The following is a 13,478-nucleotide window of genomic DNA, read 5'->3' on the forward strand; positions in this document are numbered from 1 at the left end:
TATTGGCTGAACATAGGATACAATCAACCATTAATCTGAATACCTCGATCAAAGAAACACTTCACGAGGATGGTCATGAAATTGATCCTAATTCCACCGATGAGTAATAAGTATCCCCAAGGTTCGAGCGCAACACTGGGGAACATCGTATTATGGGCTTGGGGCCAGAAGATTATGACCACGCCATGCAAAAATTGCATCACAAGATGCAAGAAATGAAAAAAATATAGTTTAAGATAAAGGAGTTAGAGTAAAAACTGGAGGAGCACTCGCAGTCTCGGAGGTCCAGATCTTGCAGCCGTACAGCTAAAAATCGGCAACATAGTCAAAAAGGAGTGTCCCTAAAAGGGGTCTGAGGTTATCAGCGCGATGACAGCTACACACAAACTCGTAAGAGATCTCCTCATCATAAGGATGAACACGACGATCGTGATAGACGAGGGAGATCCAATTCCAAGTCCACCTAGTCCAGAAAAAAACGAACTCCAGATATGAGTTTGAGCCCTAAGGGGCATAGGGGTTTGTGGGAACACGTGATTTGTAATACCCTACCACACAAAACTTTACGCTTAAGTCGTAAAACAGAGGTGGTGAGGTATTACAATCTCTAAGAATAAAATATATACGTAGATATAGTTGAAGAAATTTGTAACTAGGAGGCTTAAAGAAAGGTTTAAGCAAAAACCACGAAAAGAAAAGTGCATTACACTCGTAAACGTAAAACCGGAGAAAAGATATGAGTCAGACGTGAGTATATACAAGGAATTGAGTGCCAAAATACAGAATATCAAGCTCTGGATGCAACCTATAAAGCTAAAGCTGGCCAAAGTATAAATACATATATAAGCATAAGTATATATCCTAAGATAACCCAACATGCATAAAGAAAACACCTAGTTCTCCAAAAAGCCTCGGTTAAACATCATTTATCTATATATATACATAGGAGAATCTATAAACAAAAAATACATAACAGACAACCCCAAAATATAATTTCCAAACTTCGCTTGCCAGAGAAACCTCCAGATGCTCTCTGAGGCACATCTCGACCTGCATATGAAAACAACAACATAGATATGGAATGAGAACCGGAGGTTCTCAGCATGGTAATAGTGTCAACATACATAATATATAAGGTCTCGGAAAGCCAGAGGCGATCCTAGAACTTCGACACTTAGATTTAAATCTTAAAGTTTATAAATAGAAAACCATAAACAAGGTAGGTTATCTAAGGTTCTTATTTCTAATTCCTTTCTAACTTAAGCCCTAATTTTCGCCTTCCTCCAATCCTCCAAAACTCCGGTGCACAGACAAGCAATACAGACAAAGCAACCACAAGTAGGATACAGATACAGCAGGTAACAAATATAGCAGGTAAGCATAGTAATCACATAGGCAAGCCCAATTAATGCACAATCAATCAAATCACACATATGCATATGATGTATGCCTGCCCTATGACTAATGAGTCTCATCTATTGGTTATATAGCCAATTCGACATGTTCAGTAGCTAACCCGGACATCGTCCTCTTGAAAATTGGTGAGCGGTACAGTACTAGTGGGCGGTAAACTACCTCGATCCCTGCCATCTGCGGGAAGTAAACCATCTCGATCCCCACAGACGTTTTTAATTGGAAACAACACACACGTGGGCGATAAATAACCACGATCCCCACAAAATAATTTCTTATCAAACCTGGTGAGCGGTAAATAACTACGATCCCCACAAAATAATTTTTTTATCAAACTCATCCTCTTCATCATTCAAATTCATTCAACAATTATCATCATCACACCTCCCATTCCGTTTAGCAATAATTCACACTCAAAACATAATTCTCTTCTTAACTAAGTAAAACTCAAAACATAATACTTTTTTTAATAAATAAAGTTCCAAAATATAATGCATTTCTTTTCTTTATAAATCAAAGTCAAATAATATAATTCTTTTATCCATACTTGTCTGAATAATACTTCAAACTAAATCTCCAATTTTTATAAAAATTTTGACAGCACCTCCTTTAAAATTTGGAATTTGCCACCATTCTCGGGTCCCAACCAAACCACCTTTCAAACCCTTTTCAAATCATTTCCAATAAGCCAAACCAATTCGAATATCAAAATCATTTCTAACTCTCAATTCATTCATTATTCAACACACACACACACACATACACACACACATATAACTCAACCAATCCTCAATCTTTCATCATCAATACTCACATTTATTAATAATCATTCATCAACAACATTAATTAACACAATTCGTATAACTCAACCAACCCTCAAACTTTCATCATCAATACTCACATTTATCCCTTATCATTCATCAACAACATTAATTAACACAATTCGTACAACTAACTCAACAAAATCATCATTCATCAACTCATTCGCAATATAATTCCATATTTTCATCAAAGTTACTAGCATTAACATATTTCCTCATTTCCAACTTATCCTATGGTCACTAGCCTATGTTTTCATAAAACATTATATATTATCAATGAGAAACTAAAACCATATCTTGGTTGATTCCTCTCTAAGCTCAAAACACCTTAAAAACCTTTCCTTTCACAAGCTCCAAGCTTCCAAACGTTAATTTCTCAAGCTTAATCACCCAAATTTTGTTCCAAACCGCCTAATTGAATTCCAAATCAACAAGAACACAATCTATTTTATACAATATCACTATAATCAATATAGAGTTCACTAAATTGAAAATTCACCAAGAAATATGAGTTCCTTACCTTACCCAGGGCTCAAATAAACAAAACCCAATAGTTTTCGCAAGCTAACTCGAGCCTAGAACATCAAAATCACATAATCTATCAAAATAAAAAACTTAAATTTTGAAATTTACGAAGAGTGTCTGAGTATAAAATTGCTAGATTTTTACCAAATTAATATGTGGGTTCTGTAAAAATTCCGAGAAGAACGCGTGGCCGTTGATGATCGTTAATCGGAGCTTCGGATTGAAAGCTACGGACAATTAAAAATTGGAAGTGGGTTACTCCCGTTCTTTCTTCTTCGGTGTGCTTCAACTGAAGTAATGAGGAAGAAAACGGGCTGAGCCATGTTTATATAAACGGGCCTTGGGTTCGGTCTAACTAGTTCGGCCCATTGGCCTTTTAGGGCAAAAATCTTTAAAATTGGTGTCAAAATTCGTATTTTTAATTATTTCTTCCATTCTAAATTATAAAATTTAATTTTCTAATTTCTTTAAATAAAATTAATTTATTGCCTAATTATTTATTAATTTTGTAGGTTTTACTTGATTATGGGGCAAACGTCGTTCGCATTGCATGTTTTGCAAGTTAGATTACCTAAGCACTTCAATAAACCAATAGATCTGAAGTACGAAGCGAAGTCTCATCCTCAGGAGCATGTAGATGCTTTTGAAGCTAGAATGAGCTTCGAAGGAGTGGGAGATGCCGTAAGATGTAAGGCATTTGCAATTACACACTCAGGTCCTACAATGACTTGGTTTAACACCCTGCCATCAGGTTCTATCTCTTCATTTTACGATATCAAAATCAAGTTCCTTGCTTATTTCACAACTTGTAGAGCTCAAGTCAAGCATCCAATCTCTTTACTTGGCATAGAACAGAGGACTAGAGAGAGCATTCTGGATTATTATTAAGACCACCTTCGAAACATCCTCGTCCCTCATGTACTCCAAGAAAATCTGATGAATTTTCTCCATAGACTTCACGTCTTTCAAAGTGAGGTGTCTTGTAAAGTCTCCTTCAAGCAAGATTGCTATGAGCCAGAGGCAAACAATCTTGGGAGTTCATGCATTGACTTCTAGAAGAGCTTTGTTGAACCTATCTAAATAATCCTGGATGCTCTCTCCGATCCTCTGTTATATGCCAAGTAAAGAAATTGGATGCTTTGCTTGGGTTCTCTAAGTTGTGAAATGAGCAAATAATTCGATTTTGATATCGTGAAATAAGGAAATAGAACCCGATGGCAGGGTGTTAAACTAAGCCATTGCAGGACTTGAGAGTGTAATTAGAAATGCCTCACATCTTATGGCATCTCCCATTCCTTCGAGGTTCATTCTAGCTTCAAAAGCATCTATGTGTTCCTGAGGGTCAGTCTTCCTTTCGTACTTCAGATCTGTTGGTTTATCAAAGTGCTTAGGTAATCTGACTTGCAAAACATGTAATCCTAATGGCATTTGCCATATAATCACGTGTTCCTACGAACCCCTGTGCCGCCTAGGGCTCAGACTCCTATCTGGAGTTTGTTTCCTTCTGAACTGGGCAGACTGGGAATTAGATCTCCCTCGTCTATCACGGTCATTACGTTCGTTTATATGAAGAGGAGATCTCTTATGAGTTCGCGGGTAGCCGCCATCGCGCTGAAAACCTCAGACCCTTTTCGGGGACACTCCCTCTTGACTACGCGACTGATCTTTAGTTGTACGGCTGCGAGATCGGGACCTCTAAGACTGCAAGCGCTCCTCCAGTTTTTACTCTAACTCCTTCATCTTAACCTGCATTTCTTGCATTTCTTGCATCTTGTGACACATCTCTTGCATGGCGTGGTCATAATCTTTTGGTCCCAAGCCCATGATGCAACATTCCCCAGTGTTGCGCTCGAACGCTGGGGGTACCTGTTGCTCATCGGTGGAGTTGGGATCAGTTTCATGACTGTCCTCGTGAAGTGTTTCTTTGATCGGGGTATTCGGATTAATGGTTGACTGTATCTTGTGTTCAGCCATGGAATGAAACAATTTTGGGATCTCCATAGACGGCGCCAATATTCGTACTAGCTAGCAATACGTACTCAAGAGAAACCGAGATCGCGGAGTGGATTATTTCTGACCAGGCCGGGTGGACAACCTACAAAGGTACTCCGAAACTTAAGTTTGTAGTGCACTTGTTAGGAATTGAGAGTGTTGTCTTTACCTGCTTTTGGAGCCCCCATTTTATATGTTTTTCGAGTATCCATTGAGTATTTATTGTCGGATGTACGTTATATTGCTTGATAGCTGTTTTGCTGACCTGGCATTGCATTTGTGATTTGAGCTATCAGATTTTCCTACATAACATTGGTAATGCTTGATTTATTGTAGCCAGAATCTCGCTATCCATTATTTTCCATAATAGTCTCATATATTGAATCACATTTCTTTAGGTAAATATATAATTAATATTATAACCTTCTCTTTTTAGAGAAAAATTATAGTTAAGATGTAGCTATTAAACTCATAAAATGAGTTGTTAAATATTATGTTAATTCATAAGAAATTACTATTATTTTTGTAATATCTTCTATAAAATCTTCTTGAAGTTCGAGATAATAATCAAAATCTAATTTGTTTATATTCTCTTGAATTGGTTCTTAGTTATAATGAGTTCAGAGAAATATCCTATAACAAATATCTTACAATTTATTGTCTCTTATTAGAAGTGATTTTGTTCTTTCAAGTTTAGGAGTTACCTGAACAAAATTATAGAGAATATGTTGGAGATACGATGGCACCATTATTGTCCTATTTCAAGTTTTTAATGTTCCGAGTTCATCATTTTTAATTATGGAGGTATTCTTGCAAGGACTCCAACGCTCAAGTTAAGATGAGATCGCAAGAGAAACTAAGTTAGAGATCAAACTTTACTACACGTATTTGGAATAGTGCATATATTGTGAGGTTGTGATGTAATGAGCTCCTTTCCTTATGGTCTTCAAAGGCTATTAGTTGCCCTTTAGGTTAAGTTGATATAAGAGAATGAGTTGCTATTCTCATGAATTGCTTGATATTTTGTTGTTGTATCATATGTTCATATGATTCTTAGGTCTATAGGTAGTTGATGTTGTAATTTTTTCTTTAATAGTAGAATGATGGTTATAATGTAGTAATTAACCTCATAAAATTGAGTTATTAGGTATTATAATGAGTGATGAGGAATTAATGTTTTTTCGTAGCATCTTTTTTGGAATCCAAAAGAACACTTAATCACCAAATCGGTTCATTGAAATTTTTCATACTCTTGAACCTAGTTTTTTGTATTGGAATTATAGAAATATTTCAGAATAGACCTTCAAAATCTGTATGTCTTTGTTTCGAGAAAGATTTTTCGAGTTTCGGATCTTAACCCAAGTGTCTCATTCTTTAAGGTGTAGCTTTTTATTTTACTTACTTTTCTTATAAACTTCAAACTCTGACCATAACTTCTATCAATAGTAGGTTACCACCTTAATTTAAGAGTTTGGGAGTTAGATATTTTTTTAATCAAAATTTTCATATTATGATTCTAAGATTAAGAGTCGATGTTTTCATTCTTTGAAGTTAGATTAATTTTTTGGTTTCATCATGAATTTTTCGTTGTGGGTACTCCCAACTCATAGCTTGTAAGCTCGAACGTCTGAATTTTTGAGATTCCGATGAAATAATATCAAAATTAACTCAAGTTGTCAGAGTTAATAATTATTAAATTTACTATGTATGAAATAGTAACTCAAACATGAAAATGTTGAGTTTAAAATAAAAAAAATTATTTCTCTAAAAATAATTACATAATGAATATTTTCATTCAAGTGCAATCTATCTAAATGATTTTTTTCGATCTAAAACAATTGTTTAGACAATTGAATGATGGAAATTTTCAATTTAGATTAGTTGACTCATGAATTTGTTTTAATAAACAATTGTTCAGAGATTATTCCTTTATTTTTACCACAAATTTGTATATTACGTTTTTAAAATAATAATATGCTCTAAAATAATTTATAAATTTTGAGTAAAATAAATTATACATTTACGTATCTAAATATGAATGTGGTTTATCTTCAAGGAGCTTAATTAGGATTTTTAACATTTTTTTCATTAATAAAGAAAGTACGAATGTGGTTTGCCTTCAAGGAGTTTAATTAGGATTTTTAACATTTTTTTCATTAGTAAAGAACGAGTTTTCGTCTTCTAACTTTGTAAACTTCAATCTCCTTTGAAATGAACAGTGATATTATCAGAAATTGAAATTTGTAAACCTTTTAATCTTTTTTGTGAAATTTTGTATTATGTGCTTTAGTATTTGTCTTTTGTGACCATGTATTTTCTACTCTTTTTTCTATATTGTTCATCTTGTAAACATGTATTGTACTAAACTCATCTTGAAATAGAACATAGAATGAAGAGAATGTGACAAGCAACGTGTCCCCACAGACGGCGCCATTGTTCAAAAGAGGTTTTGTTCTTCCAAGTTTAAGAGTTACCTAAACAAAATTATTGAGAGTAGGTTGGAGACATGGTTTTGCCGCTATCCTTCTATTCGGAGTTCCTAATATCCTTAGTTCGTCATTTCTAATGGTGGGGTGTTCTTGCAAGGACTCTAATGCTCAAGTTATCATGAGTCGTAAGAGAAACTAAGTTAGAGATTATACCTTAAGTGTACGTATTTTGAATAATGCATATATTGTGAGATTGTGATGTCATGAGATTATATTCTTTAAAGACTATGAGTTATTTTTTAGGTTAAGCTGATCTAGGAGAATGAGTTGCTGTTCTCATGAATTGTTTGATATTTTCTTATGGTATCATATATTCATATGATTCTTAGGTCTATATGTAATTGATGTTGTAACTTTTTCTTTAATAGAAAATGATAGTTATAATGTAATAATTAACTTTATAAAATTGAAATATTAGATATTATAATGACTGGTGAGAAGTTAATGTTCTTTTTGTAACGTCTTTTTTCAAATTCGAGAGAATACTTAATCATCAAATCAGTTTATTAAAATTTTTATACTCTTAAATCTAGATTAATAACAAAGTATTACATATAACAGATGAAAAAAATTAGGGAGCTGCTATAGTGCTGAAGGACAGATTCCTCAGCAGGTGTCGATGTTGCGTGGCCTAACGTGGTGGGAACACGCGTCCACCTAAAACATTCAATGCTTATGCACGTGTTGCAGTTGGAGGTAGCCAATGCAGATGTAGATTCTACGATTTAGAATGGCTTGTTAAAATCGAGGTGGTTAACAGGTAAATTAAGAAATATTAATAACTTAATTAACTAAAAAATAAATATAATGTAATATCGTAATTTTTTTTATTTTCATATTCAGGCTTTAGTTTGGTGAAAAAATTGGCTGAGCCTGGGACATTCAAATATAAAGAATCCAAAAGCTTCATATTTTTAAAACCAAAAAAAAAAACCTAACCCGTCAGCACCCCTCTATCTCGTCATTTACTAATATCATAAAGAACATAGTATTTTTAAATATATAATTTTTTATTGCCCTAAGTCTAATATATACTACTCTATCTTTTTATTCTATTTTTCACAAATTACATATTTAATAAAAATTATTTGTTCGCATATAGTAAAAGTTTGAAAAAAAAGAAACAAGATAACAATATGAAAAAAATATCAAAATTTTTTAAAGGTATTTTCTAAAGTAAAAGTCGGAGAGAGAAAAAAAGATAATTAACACACTATATAGGTTTGTATAACAATTTAAAAAAGAAAAATTTTACATATGTATCATTTTATATTTTATTTTGGTCATTATCCTATGTTGTAAACTATAAATTCCAAAATATAAATTATAAAACCTACTAACCTAAAACGATAATCCTAAAACGTAAGCCCTAAATCTTACACCGTCAGAGTTTAACCATGTTTGTCCAACTCTTTACCATAAACCATTTCTCATCAACCCTAAACTCTAAATTCTGCAATCCAAATTTTTGACCTTAAATCCTAAATCGTAAATTTTCATGGTTCAAGAGGATTGTGTCACACTGTCCATCAACTACGAAATTATGAAAAAGTAATTGTGTGTGAGTGAAGATAGTTATGAAGTCCACCGTCGAATTATTATTTAACTTTCTTCTAACCCTAGAGCCTTTTATCAACTACATTCGATCTATCAGTAAATTCAAATTAGAAAATACCCTAAACAATGTGCAACTTACAAGGGATTCACAATCAACCGTTGCCTCGCGAATGTCCAACCACACTAACTATTGTCATCGTCGGACTCTTGACATAAGCTAAAACTTTTTTTTTAATTCTCGCCGTGGGTCTACTGAGTAAGTGTTCTTTGTTGATATACAGGTCTAACGTTGCTGGAAACGGATTTAAATTAGGGTGCTGTTGATGACAATGACCACCTTATTACAAGAAAACAAAATATGTCTTTAAAAATTTCTACTATTATTGTATTAGTCCAGTTGTATTTGTTTGATGTCTATTTTCAGACATAGCGATTTTTACTAATGTATAAAGTAATAATCCGACAAAATTAAGAAAAGTTTAGCTCATGTCATGAATGGACATTTTTCTTCACTAACATTTTAAACATACTCATCAAATTTTAAGAAATTTTACTCAACAATTTATAATCTAGTTATTACTTAATAAGAATATAACATTTTAGTATTTTTTTTCATAAAAACACATTTTTAATTTTATTTTTATATTAAAAAAAACATTTTTTTACTAACTAACTCATTAGTTTATATTCATTATATACTATATGTATTTATCGAAAAATAATATTAATAAATATTATATAACCTTAAAAAAAATTATATTGTTATTTACTAAAATATTTGATTTTTTATTAATACATATTTAATTATATTTATAATAATAATTATGACTAATAAAAAATATACTTAATTTAAATATAAGCGAGTCTAAAATTAAAATAATGAATAACAGGAATTATTACACATATTGATACAACATTTTTTTTATCTTCTTTATTTATGTATTCCGCAACAATATATATACTTTAGTATAATTACATATATTGATCCAACATATATCAAGTAAATCTCAAATGATTAATTTAATGTACGAAAATGACAACTTCTATAATATGATTAAGAAAATTATTCATAATTTTATGCTCCACCTTTTTATGTTATTAAGATATTAAATAATCATTTTAATATTATTATTTATTGAAGTCCAAAAATAATATATTACATTTTTTTCTTGTATAATATTAAAAACAACTTTTTTAATCATTCATTTTTTTAATCTCATTTCACAATTTGAGTTTTAGAATAGTGTATTCAACTATCATCCCTTATTTTTTAAACATTTTTAATTAAAAAGAGACAAATAAATTACTAATTATAAGATCACCTTATCTTTTGTTAAAAATCAAGATAAAAGACAAAAAATAACCCTTTAAACTTATCTAAACATTTCAAAACCTATAAAAGTTAACATACAAGTTAACTCAAATTACTTCTACCATTGAACTCAAATAATAAAAGTAATAGGACATGCATCACGTATATCCATATCAAATTTAGTGTGTCCAATCAAACACGATCTCATTCTTCTTAGAAGATCATCATTTGACCACACCATCGCATCTACATGTCAACTTTTAAAGGCCTATCTACGTAACTAATCACTTTGGTTAGCCCAACGGAACCAAACAAAATAGGTTTTACGGTCCTGCCTATTTGATATAAAATATTATTAATTACAACAACTATATTATCCTTAACTGTATTGATTATCATCTCTAAATCGTTTGCTAAGCACAAACAATTTGCACAGACACTACCAATTACGGGACTCATGATGACTTTTGTTGGCATCATCTTTGGACACGCGTTCCAACTACATACAACACACGTATCATCAGCAAGTGCGGATGGATCTTCATTCAGCACAGTAGAATTTTTCAAAAAATTAACACACAATGACAATTATATCATAGCATTAGTTCTTGTTGTGATAAGATGTGGATGACCACGTATGACTTAGGTGGGCTAACCTTCTCAATACTGAAGGAATCATTTTACAAGACAAAATTCAATAAATGAAGGTTGAAAATGAAGCCACCTTTCATGTATAAATAGAAGGCATCGTCATATGCAATATACACACATCAATAAACAACTCTCTCTCTCTCTCTCTCTCTCTCTCTCTCTCTCTCTCTCTCTCTCTCTCTCTCTCTCTCTCTCTCTCTCTCTCTCTCTCTCTCTCTCTCTCTCTCTCTTGCATTGCAATACTTCTTTCACTCTCATATTATATTTGTTACATCTTCCTTATTTATTTATTTAGTTATTTTATAACATGTTATTAGTACGAAGCTCTAACAAAATTTTAGGAAGACTTTAGGTAACAAATTTTTATTATGTGGAATCTCTTTCATCTTGAATATAATGCTTTTGATATATCTGAAAATAATTATTTATCATGGATACTAGATATTAAAATTCATCTTGATTCAATGGATCTTGAAGATACCATTAAGGTTGAAAATAATACATCCCAGAAGGATATAGCCAAAGCCATAATTTTTCTTCGTCGTAATCTGACGTATGATTGAAAAATAAATATCTCACATTAAAAGATCCTGCAGATCTATGGAAAGACTTTGAAGAAAGTTACAATCATCAAAAGACGGTGATACTTTCTCAAGCCCGATATGTTAGAGAAAATTTTTTCGACCTTCCATACCTCGAATGTGCTCCTGTAGCAGCAGTATTGAGAAAAAAAAGGATTTAAAAATATATTTTGACCTAATTTTTTGCCTTCTTATTCCTGAACACAACAATGAGTTACTCTTAAAAAATCATGAAGCGTGCCCAGTTGGCGCCGCCCCATTTTCTGAAGCAAATGCGGCAAATTATAACCCCAGAAGAGGTAAATGGCAAGATTTTGATAACAAGAAAAATTATGGAAGGAAAAGAAATTATGTTCACAAGAAAAGATCTCACCAGAAGTGGGATAAAGAAAGAAACAATGGGTAAAGTAAATCAATTGAGGATAAATGCTTCCGTTGTGGTGGAAAGGGTCATTGGTCACGCACCTGTCGTACCCCAAGACACCTAGTTGATCTTTATCAAGTATCCTTGAAAAAGGATGACAAACGAAAGGAAACAAATTTTGTTTCAAATGATGAAAATTCCACCACTCATTATGATGTATCTAATTTCTTTGAGGATCCTGAAGGAAATATTGGCTATTTGATCAATGATGGAATAGTTTGATATATGTATGTGTTTGTTAAGTATTCATGTGAATAATTTTACTGTGCATGTACTTCTACTCATTTTATTATTAGTATCATTTATCTTTGAAGAAAAATGGCAAGGACATATTCTGAAGATATTTGCCTTGCGGATAGTGCAAGTTTGCACACTATTCTTAAAAGTACTATATATTTTACCCATCTTGTGCCAAAAGAAGAATATGTTAATACTATTATTGGCTCAGGCTATGTGATAGAAGGCTACGGAAGAGCTACAATTTTGTTTACCGGAGGAACAAAATTTATAATAAATAATGCACTATTATCTACCAAGTCTCTGAGGAACTTGTTGAGTTTCAAAGATATTCGCAGAAATGGATATCATATTGAAACAATGAATGAGAAAAATCATGAGTATTTATGTATCACAACTCATGATTTAAATAAAAAGGTTATATTCGAAAAGTTACCCTCACTTTTATCTGGGTTGTATTATACCAAGATTAGTGCAATTGAATCACATGCCATTGTAAACCAGAAGTTTACTAGCCCAAATGAATTCATAACTTGGCATGATAGATTGGGTCATCCGGGAACAACCATGATGAGGAGAATTATTGAAAACTCTCATGGACATTCACTAAAGAACCAGAAGATTCTTAAAACTATTGAATTTTGTTGTGCTGCATGTTCTCAGGGAAAGTTAATTTTAAGGCCATCATCAGTAAAGATTGGATTCGAGTCCCCTGAATTTCTAGAAAGGATTCAAGGTGATATATGTGAACCTATTCATCCACCATGTGGATCTTTTAAATATTTTATGGTCCTGATAGACGCATCTTCGAGATGGTCACATGTGTGCTTATTATCTTCTCGCAACTTGGCGTTTGCGAGATTACTGGCTCAAAGTATTCGTTTAAAAGTACAATTTTCAGAAAATCCAATCAAAGCAATTTATCTGGATAATGCTGGTGAATTTACTTTCCAATCTTTTGATGCTTATTATATGGCTAATGGAATAAGTGTTGAACATCCAGTAGCTTATGTTTACACACAAAATGGGTTAGCAGAATCACTTATTAAACGCCTCCAATTAATTGCTAGACCCCTTACTTATGAGAACAAATCTCTCAACCTCGATTTGGGGGCATGCTATTTTACATGCCGCAGCACTTATTCGTTTGAGGCTAACGAGTTACCACCAGTTCTCTCCTATGCAATTAGCTTTTGGCCAGCAGCCAAATGTTTCCCATTTAAGATTATTTGGATGTGCGATATGTTCCCATTACACTACATGATCGCACCAAAATGGGACCTCAAAGAAAATTAGGGATATATGTTGTATATGATTCTCCCTCTATAGTGAGGTATCTTGAGATACAAACGGGAGATGTATTTAAATCCCGGTTTACGGATTGTCATTTTGATGAATCAAAATTTCCAACATTAGGGGGAGAGAATAAGCTTTCTGGAAAGGAACTTAATTGGAATGCATCATCGTTGATGCATT

This window comes from Arachis hypogaea, chromosome 3 (assembly GCF_003086295.3).
Source record: "Arachis hypogaea cultivar Tifrunner chromosome 3, arahy.Tifrunner.gnm2.J5K5, whole genome shotgun sequence".
Lineage (NCBI taxonomy): Eukaryota > Viridiplantae > Streptophyta > Magnoliopsida > Fabales > Fabaceae > Arachis > Arachis hypogaea.